Here is a 16,046-nt window from a genome sequence, read left to right as displayed (position 1 = left end):
GTGAGAATTGCTGGCAGGATTCAAAATGTCCATTTAGATTACACCTCAATCTGAGCAGAAAATGAGCTGTTCTGTAGGTGTGAGTTAAAGAGTGATGATAAAATTGTTTTTGCATATTCATTTGCCCCAAGTCTTTGCAGCTTAGCCTGCTGCTTTGAGGTTTTTTCCTACCTGCCATTCATTTCAGCACTGAATGGAAACTAGAACGCATGGCATCTTGGAATTTGCTCTGACATTGTGCTCTTGAACATTGTTGACATAAAGCTGCATTCATTCATTTAGTTATTTGGCCACTGGGGGCAACAGTACAAACTGAAAATACATCTGACATGTCTCTATAAAGCTATGGTTAGGGTGAACAACATGTTAGGAAACAAGCGTCTATTTATACATCCAACAGACACGGAGCAAATTTTTCCATTCGTTTGGAGTTTGCAGTATTTTTGGTCACCTGACGAATCTGAACACAATATTTCTATTTCAGCTCTTTTGGTACCAGCTCCTTGTTATTCTGGGTAAGAAGCCTTCATCAGGTTCATCTGAGCTTTTTCGCTGAAAAACACCTGTCTGTTGCCATAAAGAGGCGTTGGCCAGAGAACCAAAACAATGAGCTGAAAGTTGCTAAAAAGGTTCCACTGAGCTTATGAGAACTGCAGAGTTCGGTTTCAATCCTTCGTGGATTTGTCACATAGTTATTATGGTGATTGTTAGTATTTCATATATTGACTACTGCAGGTTTAATTTTCTTTGAAGTTGTGTTATTGTTGTATGGATCACAGTAGTCATAGTACATAATGCTACTTTTGGACACAAATGTTTGTATCTAAAAAATGGACCAATCATACAAACTGTTGCTTGGTAAATATTCCTGGTTGTAGCCGTACATACAAAAACTAGATCTGCAGCTGCACCCGGCTTTGAGTAAATCTATAAACACAGATATTGACTCTCAGTTGTAGTGTGTACACTATTCAAAACAGCAGGTGGGAAAGCCAATGTGGTAATTTACAGGATTTCTCTTTATTTGCAGGAACTATATTAATTATATGTTGTTGCACTACTTTTTTTTTTTCAGGAATTAGAAGTCTTGATGACAGTGACGCTCTTGATATCAGTAGGGTTTTGAAAAGATTTCACAAGTCTACAAGGTTGTTAATAAACAGTTAAGCCCTGACACAAAAATATCCTTAAATTTAGGTGAAAACATGAAGATAATCAAAATTAGGTTTTCATGTAAGAGTAGGAATGTGTGCAGTGACTCCTGTTCTACTCATATGAAGTCTTTTGGTTCAGTTTTGGTCTGTTTTAGGCACCGACAGAGTTAAAACAGGCTCTTTTTTTTTTTTACCTTGTCAGAGTATAAAAACACACCTTCTCCTTTCTAAATCTCCTTTTCTAAATGTTTAGAATATACTCTAAATATATATACTACGCTCCCTCCAACAGTCTCATTTCTTCTGAAATATGATAATTAAAGCAAGGTGGGTGCATACCATACCTACCCCCTCAACTACCACGGCACTGCTGCCATCCACCTCAGCCTGGTCCAGTCCCTTTTCATTGCGTAAACATAAAATTACATAAACACAGAGTTAGATTTACAGTACAGCTGGGCCCTGAGGTTGTGGGCGGCGCTCAATTTTTGATCACTGACGCCTCTTACACGCTGACACATCGCCGTTCATGCGAGAATAGCTGATCTCTGACTCTTTTAGGCTGCAGGGTTTTCTCGTTTTCAATAACCCAACTCCTACACCAGGCACCAGAGCACACAGCTTCCGGAAGCGATCAGCTGTGCGTGGATCACAAATGCACTGAAACAAAAGTATGCCATGCACGCACAAACACAACACACTCACACTCACTCACATGCCTCTTCTTCCGGTGGTACTTGACCGTGGCGACGCTTGGTGAGGGCCCTCATGGGATTTGGCTTTTCGATTTGCTGCTTGACGCCCACAACTGCCAGGGTGCCGTTGAGGACGACTTCCTGTCAGAGTGGACAATGAAATCAAGGTTGATGTTAACGAGCATGAAGTAATCATCACTCCAACTATGACCCAAAATATTTGTTTTATGGATGTGTGGCATACATATACTTTTAATTTAATGTTCCCATGAATTCATTCCTCAGTAGAGTTGGCAGCCATATATCACCGTATAAACCATATTTGTGTGATGTTGTCAATTTGAATCCAGACTTAGATGCTTGTCATGTGTTGTCCCCCTTCTGCCATAATGTCACCTGTCTTTTTCTGTCTTAATCTTAAAATAAGACAAAATTGTTAAAGAGGGATAAATAAAAGTAGTTTATGTTTCCTTAAAAACATCAGCCATAAACCCCAAAAATAAAACTGTCACAAAGCCAGCCCTTTCACCTATTTTTAAAATGAACACGTTGCTTATGATTAAACCAAAATGTTCAGAAGCTTCTGACTGTGTGTTTTGGATTTCAGGGAAATGGTGACACGGATAAAACAAATGATGTCAGCCGCCATCAGCAGACCTGTGTTCTGCAGTGAATGTGGGTGGGATTACACAGTGACAGCTGGGTGAGATCATTACAGTTCGGGAAAGGGGAGGGGAGAAGAGGGGGGAGCCCGAGAATCGGGGGAGGGGAGGAGATGGGGTATACTGTGTTGGGGCAGAGGGGTGGGCGGCTTTTATGGTGACATTCTTTTCTCAGAGGAACGTATTTACTCGCATGTTTAAAAGAATTTAAGATTTAAGAGTTCATCAAAGAAAGAAATAATCTAACTGCACAACAGCACACCCCAACATGCATTATCTGTCCTGTCCTTCTTTATTTCTGTTAACAGTCATGTAGGAACTGAAGCAAGAGACGAGCATGAGGACAGCTTGAGTCCCAGAGGAGTAGCTGATCTGTAGGATATACGAAGAGGGGGGATGAGGGGAGAACACGGGTGGATTGGGGGGAGCAGTAGACGGGTGACTCATGGGCTTCCAGTAAGAGGTCTGACTCAGCTACTGGAAGCCCCCTGACCCTGTCTGGAGACAATATGTGGCCAATAATCTGTGTTTTTCACTTTGCTGGCGAAAAGCGAGACCCCAAAGGTCATAAAATGGGGGGAAAAAAGATTGCAGCAAGGGACTATGTGGGCTAAACAACAGCTTCTTTTACTTTTTTTTAGAGTTGTGGGGGAAACCTCTCAAAGGTCATGATAACATAAACAAAACAGTGTGAATGATGCAGGGAATTATTTTTTGTGGGAGCTTTTGTAGGTTTCAATATTTGTCACCAGACAGATTTTAACAACAATTAACAACAGTTACAAAATTCTTCTTTTCTCAGCAGGAGTCAACAGGGAGCCTCAGATCAGTTTTCAACACACTTTGATTCCTCAGAAAAACAGTACATGAGTCACACGCATGTGGCCCCTTCATCATCACTCCCCCATAGACACACAGCCTTAACACACATGCACACTATCTTCCACCCTTTCATGTGTTCATTGTTTCACTCAGTCACTCACACTACTCTTCCCTTTAAGTGATCCATGTTACTTTTAAACCGTATGACCTCTGAATTGTGTTCCTATGGCGATGCTTAGATGAGAGAAAGGAGATCATTTTCACCCACGGCAACAGCAGCCATGTAATGACAGGACCTGCTGATCAGAGGCTCCATTATGAGTCAAGCTTGCAGACAGCTGATCTGTGGATGGTGCCAACTTTTAATGCATACAAAATGTTCCTTTTTTTGCTCTTTACTGCCTGTTTTGGTTTTTATTTGGAGAAACAAAAGGGAAAATGCAGGTGTTTGATTACGTAATTGGTGACTAAGGTTTGAACAGTCGTCAGTCATCATCTGTGTGTGCTTTCTCCTGCTGTTAACAACAGATTTAAACATGTGAGGAGGCATCAAACCAAGCGAGAGGAACTGTTGCCTATCACATACAAACTGTCCCCTAATACCAATAATCCTTTTGGTATTGGTGTTTCCTGTGCTCGGTGTTCTCACTCCTAAAAAACTGTACAGTTCATCAGGAAAAGGATCATTGTTGTCATGTGGTTATATAATCCAAACTAAAAGAGGAAACAAGCAGAACTCAAGTAATCACACCCTCAGTGAGAATCAAGTGATTCACGTTACTTGAACTCAAAAATAACTGTTGAGCAACACCACAAATTTGTGGGAAAAATGTGGTGTAGCCTGCTCTCTGAGTGAAGCCAAAAAGACACCCACTCCTCCTCTTCCTCCGGGTCTGACCCTCCGCCACTTCATGTGCGACTCCTGTGATGGTTGCTGGTGATGGATGATAGTTAGACAGAGGGCCTGTTTCCTGGATGTGCCCTTAACTTCCATGTCGCACACACAGATATCCTCTGAGGATGGGAGGTACACACACATGTTCACATACGTGACCCACTTTCACATGCACGGAAACACATACACACACCTTACATCCTCTCTGGATAGACAAACCTTGCATACTTTACACTGACCTACATCTACTTTACATTATTGTATACCACTGCTGAGAAGAGACTAAAGCTAAATGTTTTTGAATATCTGAGGGGCAAATGTTGAATGAAAATTTGAAGTTATTTTTCTTTTCTTTTTCTTTGTTAGAAATTTTTTAAGTGCCTGAAACATATGTGCATACATTTAAGACATCTGAAGTCGTATTACAGCACAGCGAGCACATAAAATATGATAGGTACCTGTGAAAAGACGTAAAGCACATAGTCCTCCCCAGGCTAAATGTTCTGCCAAAAACTACAAGCTGGCTTCCAACAAATCCATGAAAAACATGTGAATCACTGCACAGAGAATTAAAAAAAAAAAAAAAAAAAAAAAAAACTTAACCTCAGTTATACTATGGTATACTGGTGGCCAATGTAAGCAATATGTTCACAGAGTGTGTTTTCTCACTCTGTATAGACAAGTTGCTCAGTTTGATGAAGATGTAGGAGCTTATAATGTAGGAGCTCAATTTTTCATCCACAAGGAAAATCTAGAACAGAAAAATAGAAAGTTTGATGTGAAGATTGTATGGAAATGCAACTTTTTCTTTCCTTTCTGGGTTTTACAGTTTTGATTCTGACCCACTGAAAACACTTCTTTCACTAGTTACTATTTTCTCTTTAACTTTTTGTTATGTGGACATTGGAAGTGTTGCCATCACAGCCATGACTTGCACTTCTTTGGAAACTTGCACAATTTTGCGTGGGTGAAATGTCCACAACAGTTTAATGACTGAGAAACCCAGATTTGTTTTTAAAGATACTCATGAGATCAAATGAGGTTCTTATGGGCCTATGTCTGTTTTAAACATAGATATATGTTGATTATATGCATCAACATTAGCAAAGAGATTGGAAATTATAATCCCAGACTCGACTGACACAGATCAAACAACATGATACTTCAGTGCTTTGGCTTTCATAACCAGGTAGTTGAATGTCTGAAATCCTTACATTTCTCATCTACAGCAGAACTAAAATAAATCGGAACATATCCAAAACTATTTCTTGACAGGGCGTGTCAACAAAAGAGGCCCCTTTGGTGCCACATTTTTCGCTGTCTGCATTGAGCCACTGACACAGACAATTAGAGAAGACATGGATAAAAGAAATGTACTGATCAGAGACTCAGAAGTTAAGTTTTGTTTACACGCGGATGGTGTTCTTGTGACCCTGACTAATCCTAATGCAAGTTTGCCTGAATTATTAGCCCTACTCAAAGAATTTGGTTCATACTCTGGCAACAAATAAAATTTACAAAAAGCCCAAACACTTAATTTTAAGTACAAACCACAGAAGAAGATGTACTTTTAAAATGGAAAGGTAACACTGTTAGAGACATAGGAGAGAAAGTTTTTCTGCTTTCTATGAAGACAATTTAAATTCTCTTTACAGTTTAAATTCCAATAACTGATGTACAGTTGAATAGATGCCTTAATGTTCTACCCAGATTGCTTTTTCTTTTTCAATCATTGCCTGGTGACGTACCCCTCAAACAATTCAATGAATGGAAAAGAATTATTTCAACATTCATTTGGGAAAAGCAAAACCCAAGGATTAGATTTCAGACTTTACAGCTGCCTAAGGACAAAGGTGGAATGGCTTTGCCCTGCTTGGAAGACTATTACAGAGCAGCTTAGTTGTGCTTTCTGATTCGTTGGTGTGATTCGAATTGCGATGTAAAGTGGAAAGATTTAGAACAAAGTCAAATAAGTATTACTCTCCAATCTGTATTTGGCGATAAAAATGCTTCAAAAGAAACATTTAGTCAAACTGACCAAGCTCTAACCACCTTGTACAAGGAACTGAAAAACCCCCAAATCTGAAAGAAATGCACGAATACTACACTGGAAGACACATGACACAGAATTCAAGCCAGCTCAATTAGATGGTAACACTGGACAAGTAAGAGTGTACCTTCAAGCAACTCAGGGATTTCTTCAGATTTCATTTTGGGGTGGGGAGGGGGGTTTCTAAAATTTCTTCTTGCTGTTTAGATGTGGTAACAGAGATAACAGGTCAATAATCAGCCCAGGGATTAATTTTGATTTTAGTGTTATATATTTGGGAAACATGCTCAAAAAACTGGGCTCAGAACAGATATTTATTGAAATAACTACTGATAGTAGCAAGTAAAAAAAAGAAATTCATGAAATTTATGTTGTGAGACATGTCACTAAAGCCGTGAAAAAAACTGGAAAAACACTGGATATTTGATTTGAATCTGAAATGATTTCCTCTCTACATATTATTTGGTTTGAAGAACTTCTCTGTGGTAGAGCTGGCAGAACGGACTTTTGGCTATGCGTGAGTGGTAGATCCTACTTTTCTTAAAAGTACTTTAAGACCTACTGACCTTGATAGTGCCTTAACCCGTTTTCTATTCTTTCCCTGTCTTACACACAATGTTAAGCATTTTACTTTACCTATGATGACCCTGTCTGTTGTCCTTTAGCCTGTTTATTCTGTTTTTGTTAAAATAATCATAATCGTAATCAAGTTTGTTTTAAAAAAGATATTCATATCCATGTATATGTGTCCTCACTGTGCAATTGTTATGTTAAGGTCACAACCAGTTTGCATCTCATCTCTCCTGGCCTCTCTTTATCCCTCCTCTCACGACCCTATTTACTGTCTAATTAAAGCCGACGAGCTCTGAAAGGTAAATATTTAAAAGGAGTCAGTGAAACACATATTCATGATTTTAAAGACACAGCGTAGGCACGCTTGTTTTCTTCCAGCTCTGTATCTGTATGAAGCGCCCACTCTGCTGCCTCCAAATCTACCCAATAAAGCGTTAAACCCAGTACAGGTCTGAGGTGGGATGTGAGCTGCCCACGCTCTTACTAAAAACAAAAGTAAAGATACATCTGGGAGCGAGCGCAGTCTGCGAGTGTTTTGATTTACTTCTGTAATTTCACTGTAGCTCCGGTGGTTTTACTGTAAACCACTCCTACACTGTCTGCAGATGTGGCACTGAATGTAGTGGGAGGGTGTGTGTGTGTGTGTGTGCGTGCGTGCATGCGTGCGCACTCCTCTACACGTCCAAACTGAATAGGATTCTTTCTAAGGAACACTTTTGGTGTTTTCAAAGAAAACTGGCTTCATGGCTTCACTCTTCACAATGGGTGATCAATGACTCTGCTTTTTATATGAGACAATTCAAAATACAGCAAAAGCTGTTCTTCTTCACAGTGATTTGAGAACATCCTGCCTCCTGACTCCTCATGACAATGATAAAACAAATGATCCTGCTGCCTGAGAGAAGATCCAGAGTGCAAGAAGGTTTGAGGAAAGAAAGAGGAGATAGTCATGTGTTCTTTCTTCATTAGCCTGGGGGTTTACGTACTAATGCTAAAGCTACCGTAATCAACATTTCTATTTATATGTGAAATGTGTCTCCCACATTGACGAAGCCCACAAATAATTTTCACCATATCTGCAGTTGCCCTCAGTTCTGTGGGGGATTTTGCAAACTTTGGGCACAGCAAAATATGAAAAACCTCAGCTGAAAATGTGACGCCCTTTGTGCAATTTCAAAAACATTATTTGTAAACAATATAGAGGGTCCATCTGTATGTATGTTTTGCTGCCTTGCCAACCAAAGTCATGTTGTGTTGAAACTAACTGTAGACTAATTTATGGTCAACGTTTTAATCACTGCTCTATATTAGTGCTCATGTTGTCATGAACTGTATCCAAACATAACCACTGCATGATTTAAACACATGGATGACTTCATTATTTTTAAAAACAGGGGAATTTTCCCTCTCGCCCTGTCGTCTTTGCCTTCTTATTCTCCTGTTATTTTTCGATAACTTCATGGCTTGCTGTGGATTATGTCATAGAAGGGGCGGACAATGCGCGGACAGAGTGGTGTTGTTGGTCTAGGTCCTTTAATTTGTGGGAAAGACACAGACAATGCGGACAATAAAGTTTCCAGCTAGCTATATTTCAACAGCTTGTTATGCACCATAAATATTGTCGTGCTTTGCGCCATTTTCAAATCACGTTTTCAGATAAAAACAAGAAAGTTAAATTGGAAGATCTGTTGCACTTTATACATGTTTTTAAAAAATCTCATCCAGTCACTTCAGTGCACTTCCACTTGTACTTATCACATCTCTCGCTGTGATCCAGAATCTCTATATTTCAACAAAGAGGAAAGCAGCTGCTCACATTCCTTTCATTCTTCTACATAATAAGATGGACATAACATCTATATTTATCCTGCTGACCATAGGCTAACAGTCAACACTAAACAAGAGAAACGCAAAGGAATCTGAACGCATCCTGGACTTTCTATTCATACTGTCAAGGATCAGTGAAAAACAAACTTGTTTTCACCCAGGAGCTGTATTGTTTCTTCACATGTGTTGTTGTGCGGCTGATGAATTCAGCCCCCAGTGCCGCGCAGCTGAAAGTGTTTATGTTGGCCTTTAGGTGCAGGTGCACAATCGAACCCCAGGGAAGGAAATGGAGGGGAGGGGTTTGAATGCGACGCAAACAGGAAATAAGCTTTGTGTTCCCTCCTGCTAAGTTGAGTACACAGAGGGTTTATTCCAAATTTTGCCCTTGTGCAAGCTATTTTGTAGGCTTATCTAACACAATATGCTTTGCCAGGAGCTTACATAACAGGCGCTGTTGAAAGATATTAACCTACTAAATTCCTCTCTGTGTATTTTTTAAATCTCTCATTGATCATATTTTTATCTTCACCCAGACTTTTATTGGCTTGAATACAGACCAGAAATTAATGGGAGGTCTGGGAAAAATACAATTGCAACTTTGAGAGATGGCTTTTGAATTCAGAAACAGCGATTGCAAAACAAGTTCTTCTTTAATGAGCTTACTTTTGATTAAATGTGGGACATTTGTCCTCCTCAGGCCACTGTTGCTTTTTTGACCAAACAAGTCTTCCTAGAGTTCTGAGTGAGAGAAATTCATTGCCAACAATAAAACCCTGGGAAAACCTTCCCAGCAACGAGCAAGAAGTTATAACAAAGCTCAGAACTACAAAGCTACAAAAACAAGTTGCTTCTTAGTTTAAAACTTGAAACTTAAAAGAAAAGGCTTATTTCTCTGCCTGGCTCAAACTCTTAACTTACTCTGAAGAAAAACATGGCATCACTGCCAAAACATAATTTGTATTTCAACATATTAATGATTAATGATTTTAACAATGATAGAAGTTGTTTTACAATGTTTAAAACATAGTGCATCATTATCTAAGTTTATTCTGTACATTAAGTGTTTGGCCAGACAGCTGCACTATGTAGGTCTTTATGTACTAGGAGCAGGGCGTGTTTTCCTTGTGTGTGGGTCAGAGGGATGTCCTATACACGGTGTGGGAACATGTCCTAGCCCTGTACAGGAAAGACATTAGGAACAACAAGAGTGGTGGGGGGAGAGAGAGTGAGAGACAGACCGTAGGGGGGTGGGCCTTTCAGGGAAAGAAGGAAACGAAAGGAGAACACCCTCCACTTTTCATTCTTCACAACAAAACCCCTCCCTACTCTAACTCCCCACCACCCCGCCAAACAAGTGCAAAGTGCCCCCCCCCCCCAACAATAACTGCACTGCAGCATGACACAACAACAAATAGTGCGTCACTAACGAGTCATGGCAAACATTCCTGCCTGTCTGCGTTTGAATGTTGTCCATTTATTCCCGCCACTTCGTCCAGGGTTTGAGATGTGTTTTGAAACAGACAGATTATTATGGGAGGGGTCCTCTGTGTGTTTGGCTCTGATTCGGGGGGGTGACCCGGGCACAGTTGTGTTTGTTGTGATCTGGCTATTAAAGAATCCCTCAAAATAGTTTTTGCCACAGTCTGACCTGGAAAATGTGTCTTTGCAGATGATTTGTGTAATCCTCTGAAGTAACTGATACTACAAAAATTTTGAGAAAGTTTGTGGGTTACAGTTTGAGTATAACAAATGTTTTTTTTTTTATAATAGCCACATATCATCCGATGTCTGGTGGAAACATTGCAGCTCTGAAATTTGAAGTTTTCAGGAAGTGTAACAAAAAAATCAGCTTTAATTCCTGCTGCACTGCCAAGCTTTTCTGAGTTTATCCAACTTGATTTGAAAGTGTTTCATAAGATTGAAGATGGCCTCAGTTCTTAGATAAGCATGTAATCCTGCAGTTGGATTTAATGATTTTCACATGAACATCGGGCGATGGAACATAAGGTTTTCATTTAACAACAGCAATTTTTGACCTGAATCCGGGCCACAAACAGCTCTTCTGTAAACACCAGCGCCAAAAGGGAGGGAAGAGTTTGCTTGTTTTTAGAGCGAAGTGCCACTCCAGCTCCTCTCATGGGAGTGATTCATCGCTGTGGCAAAAGAGAGAGAGCGACAGGGACAACAGGGAAAGAGAAGGAGAGAGAGAGAGCAGGGAAAACAAATAGTGAACTGAAAATATTGTTGTTCCGTAAGGTGTTGTTACAACTAACACTATTACAGCTACTAGGTAGTACACACACCTGTAGTTGGTTAATTATTTATCAGCTTGGTCTCTTGTAATTTTGTAGAAACAGACATTTTGCAAGAAACGAGCAGACTGTCCTCCCAACAAAAAATCTTACATATGCATATGGAAGTGAGAAAGCTCTCTAGCAACCAAAGTAATTCTGAGAGGAGCAAAGGAGGAAATCAGGTGACATGGTTGTACAGCAACAACATCCACATATGGAGGAGGTCGGGGTCCAGGAGCTGGTTGAGATGGGTTAACAAAATGTTTGTTCCCAATAGCAAATTTAGGTTTCTTTAAACTGTTGCTTCTATGGCCCAGTCCACTGAGTATCAACTCAGCAGTCTGCAGGTCTGTGTGGTTTTGAGATGAATTTAGTTAATATTTTTGGTCAGTCGCTTTTGTGTGATTGAGTCCCAATGGTTCTCACTAATTACCCCATATTAAACTGTGGGCAGCCATGGCCACTTCATGCCAAATGTACACTGCTGAGTGGGAACAGACAAAGTAAATGAGTGGCTTAAGAAAGCAAAAACAGCAGGCTGCCAGTGTTTGGTTAACCAAACCAGAGCCAAATGTGATCTTTGGCGACTTTTTGTCTCCTTATGGGAAACTATTGTTAAATACAGGTAACAATTAGCGTCTATGTGACAAACAAGTGAAAATATTGTGCTCAAGCTGAGTTCTTGTTCCATAATCCCTTTGTAATGGGAGGAAAAGTCTCCACATAATTCTTGTACGTCTATAACACATGATTCAAGCTTGTGTCTCAAACTTTTGACAGAATAAGGAGTAATGCTTTAATCACATCACAGTTTGAGATGCAGAAACTTTCAGTTCACTGTGGAAGAGATGCAACAAGAAGGAGGAAAATTCACACAGTAAATGAATGTGGACCATCAGCATAGTTCCTGGGATAGAGTTCATATACTGCATGATATTTGCATGATAACTCTATCATAGGCCCCAAAATTAGACAGTTTGGAAGAGAACAATAGCTGATTCATATTCCACTCACTTAATGACCAGGTTGCAGTTTGACCCTCTGACCCTAGTTTTTGTCCATGATTCTCAATTGCAGCCTCTTAATTAGTTCAACTTTACAATTGGCTCTTTCATATATGGCTCAGACCCTGCTAGTCTTCCCAGGCTCACAGTTGTTTTTTTAAGAAGACAAGGCAGCATGGAGTTGTTGTACCAGTTGAACAGGAGGAAGGAATCTCAGAAATTCAGATTTTAAAAGCAGTCCGGGAGGAGTTTGTCTTCATACGTACTCAAGATCTTTGTGCATCTAGATATGTTCTAGTTGTAAAAGGGCATAAACAATAACCGAGAGAGAACTGTTAAACCAGTTGATTCCATTTAGCTATCAAAAATTCATGATTATGGTTGGTTTTAAAGAATGAAATAGAGATTTAAAAAAATAGTCAATGTTTTGTCATTAAATGTTTAATTTACTGTAGCTTTAGCCAATATTATTTCATCCCAATGGAAAATCCACTTTGTTTGTTTGCTATGGACCAATAGTCTTTTAAATTCTATTTAAAATTGTGTAATTTTGGTTGTGTGTTTGTTTATAGCAGCATGTTGTCTTTGTTAGGGTTTATTATTCCAGGAATTAAAAAACATAAAAAGGCACACCCTTCCTACCAAAATAGCTTTTGGCAAGTGAATTGTACTTTGAGACACTGTAACACCACAGATAATCCAGTTAGATGCTGTATGCAAAAGATCACAAGGAGGCTTCATGGAAAGAGACCAGATATTAGCTCTGGGTGCAGCACATGATATTTAACATCTTTCCTGTTTTTCAACTCACAAACAAGTCTTGTCTGTTTTTGAGCCCCACTGGCTAAAACACAGTGTTAAAAAGTTTAAAATATTTCAAAAGCAACCGCAAAGTTGTGATAGCACGTCGCACAGTTAAACTACCGTGTCCTGTGCTAGTCATCGATCACAAAAAGCATGAGTCAATAAGCATCTCGAAGTCCAGCTCAGTGAGTGACATGATGAACCAAGTTTCTTCTTTCTTTTTCACAGTCTGAACTCTTGTTGTTGTGACTAAGGCAGAAGAAGTGACTCATGATGTTTTGCTTACAAGTGTTTAATGATGTTAAATCATCCGATAAGCTTCACGGTCAAATGGCTTGGCAGTGAGTCAGCCCAGCAGCTGCTGGCAGCCATTGTGTTTGGGGACTGACCTTTGTCACAGAAATGGAGAGGAAAAGTCAAAATGAGAGCGAAACACTCCTCAGCTGAAAGAGTGATACTGTGTCAGGGGAGTGTGTGTGTGTGTGTGTGTGTGTGTGTGTGTGTGTGTGTGTGTGTGTGTGTGTGTGTGTGTGTGTGTGAGAGAGAGAGAGAGAGAGCGCGAAATGGTACGTGTCACTTGTGAGGACTTCATGTGAAGATCTGCACGCATGCATGTATCTGTATTTGAAAGTGTGTGCGTGTGCTTGTAAACTTGTTTGACTGTGTTTTCACAGTGTACAATGTTATTTCCTTCATGTGCAAGGTTTTGGAAGACAATGGTCACTCTTATATGAGTGTTTACAGAGCTTAACATGGAAAAAAGAGAACACCGAAGACCAAGACCTCTTGACTTATGATCAGGTTTCTTCCATTTCTTCAACATTCTTACCATTTTGGAAAAAAAATGTACGGTTGTTTCCTTTCATCCCTTTGCATCCTTCCTTCTTTGCACTTTCCCTTCCCGTCACTCCCCATTGCGTGCTGCTGATATTGCTGATGTCGCCTGCCTTTGTTTTCTCAGAAGTATTATAGGTTGTTCAGGAGGAGAGTGCCAGCATGGCTGTAGACCCTTAGTCTTGATAATTGATATTTCTGTTGCTAGTTTTGTTTTCTGTATTTTTTTAATTTCCATAATCTTGTTTTTCAGAGTGCGTGACAACAGACATGATCAGATCCGAAACAAGACTGCATCAAAGTTTGGCCTGCACTTTGCGTTTTTGTTCTTTGGTGAATCATTTATTTAACTTCTTCTTATCTCATATATTTTTTTGTCCGTCTGTGATTGTTATTATCTCTTCTCTTCTCTTCTGGTGTTTTATTATGTCTTCCCTTTCAACAAGTAAGCTAAATAAAGTAGCTGTGACTCAAAGTGACTCACACCTTAATCACTTTCCTGCATATGTGGGCACACATACACACACACACACACGCGCACACACACATGCACACACGCACATACACACAAAGACTCTAAGGTGTCCCCAAGCAAAGGTAGCAGCTGTTCCCAGAGTCGCATTGCATGTTTTAAGAGAGAAATATCAAATATCGGAAAAGTTCCCCTAAACATTTGAAGAGGTGCCTCTGGAGATGCAATACACACACGCACCAAACACACACGCATGCACACACACACACAAACGTACACACACAGAACAAAGTGCTCTGACTGTGAATGGTATGGTGTATCTTACGTCTTAATGTGACTTGTAGTTGCCAGGGATTGAAAGAGTATACCTAATGAATGATGGCTGATCAAGCTCTGGCCTCCCTCCCTCTCTCTCTCACACACATTCACACACACACACACACACACACACACACACACACACACACACACACACACACACACACACACACACACACACACACACACGCACATGCACATGAACATGCACTCACCTAAAAGACAGGATCAAATGTCCTGAGCTGCTCTTTGTTGAGTTTTGTTAAAAATGTCATGATATTTAAGCTAAATGCTGAAAATGCCCAAAGCAAAGAAAAACAGCAGCCTGTTAATTATCTATATCCTTTCTGACTGAGTGTCTATCTATGTATCTTTACCCTCTAAATTTCTCTCTGTCATCTTTGTTCTTTTTTTTTCCCCTATATCTTCTGCATCTCTTTTTCTCTCTGTCTGGAACTCTGGCCTCTCGCTACAGCTTTTTTCCCTCTCTCTCTTTGTTCTTATGCAACCAGCTCATAAATAGAAAATGGATGTGTCACTCAATTACTGTATTTATACTGGAAATGGTCTAAAGGCTCGGGACAAAGTTTACACCGAAGCCCACACAGGATTTTAAACCTTCTTCCATTAACTTTATTTTTACTTCGGTAACAAAGCACAATGACTCATTCATCTCGGCTGCACAGGTGGATAATGTGGTGGGCTTTTTATATATATATATATATATATATATATATATATATATATATAGTTTATTTGGAACTCAAAAATCAATAGATCTCTATCAAACTCCTCATGAAGTGTGCAAGCATGAGCAAACGCGGCAACACATGTAGGATCCAAAGGTGAGGAAGGAAGGATGAGGAGATGGGAGAGGAAACGAAGGGAGATTGTCATCCATTATTTTGCCAAGAAGGAAGTTGGTTTGGCTTTCTGTTTTCTTTTCTTTGCATGATCAATTGAACACACAGCAAAGTGTTGGTGACAGGGTAAGAAGCAGGGACCTTTGAGGCTCGTTCATCCAGCTGTGCAACATGTTTTTGTTGTTTTAGCTGCTGCTGGAGTTAAATCAGTCCCAATCCTGCATCTCTTCCTGGTCTGTGCTGTTTGCCTTATCCTCAGCCAGGTGGTTCCTGCTCTCTACTTTGTATTATACCAGTTTCATAACAGTGGACGCCGCTCTCAGAAAGCCTCCAACCACTTTTAGATCATGCAAACTGTTTTCTGTTTAATATTTGTATAGCATGCCACCTGTTTTGTAGCTTTGGCAATCATTCCGTCAGTTATTATAGTATTTTTCTTACCACAGCAGCACAGCTAGTCACAGCACTTTAAGTCCAGTGGGGCAGGTATTACAAACAAAAAGATGGAGAGTCTACAGCAGGACAAATCCCCACTGTCCTCAATTATGGAAAAAAAATGATGTGAAAATGAAAACCAAACCTTTTCAATCATCCATTGCAATGTAATTGTAATGTCTGTGATTTGAGTCTAGCGGCGGATACCTTTGTTGCATGTCATTACTTTCTTGCTCTCTTCCACATTTCCTGCCACTGCTTTATTGTCAGTATCAAATAAAGGCAAAAATGCCCAAAAAAGACATACTGAAGTAGAATGACAGGATTCCTGAACTACAGCACAT

The sequence above is a fragment of the Toxotes jaculatrix genome, chromosome 16 (genome assembly GCF_017976425.1).
Source record: "Toxotes jaculatrix isolate fToxJac2 chromosome 16, fToxJac2.pri, whole genome shotgun sequence".
Classification (NCBI taxonomy): Eukaryota; Metazoa; Chordata; class Actinopteri; family Toxotidae; genus Toxotes; species Toxotes jaculatrix.
The sequence above is the reverse complement of the archived record's forward strand: the minus strand, read 5'-3'. Positions refer to the sequence as shown.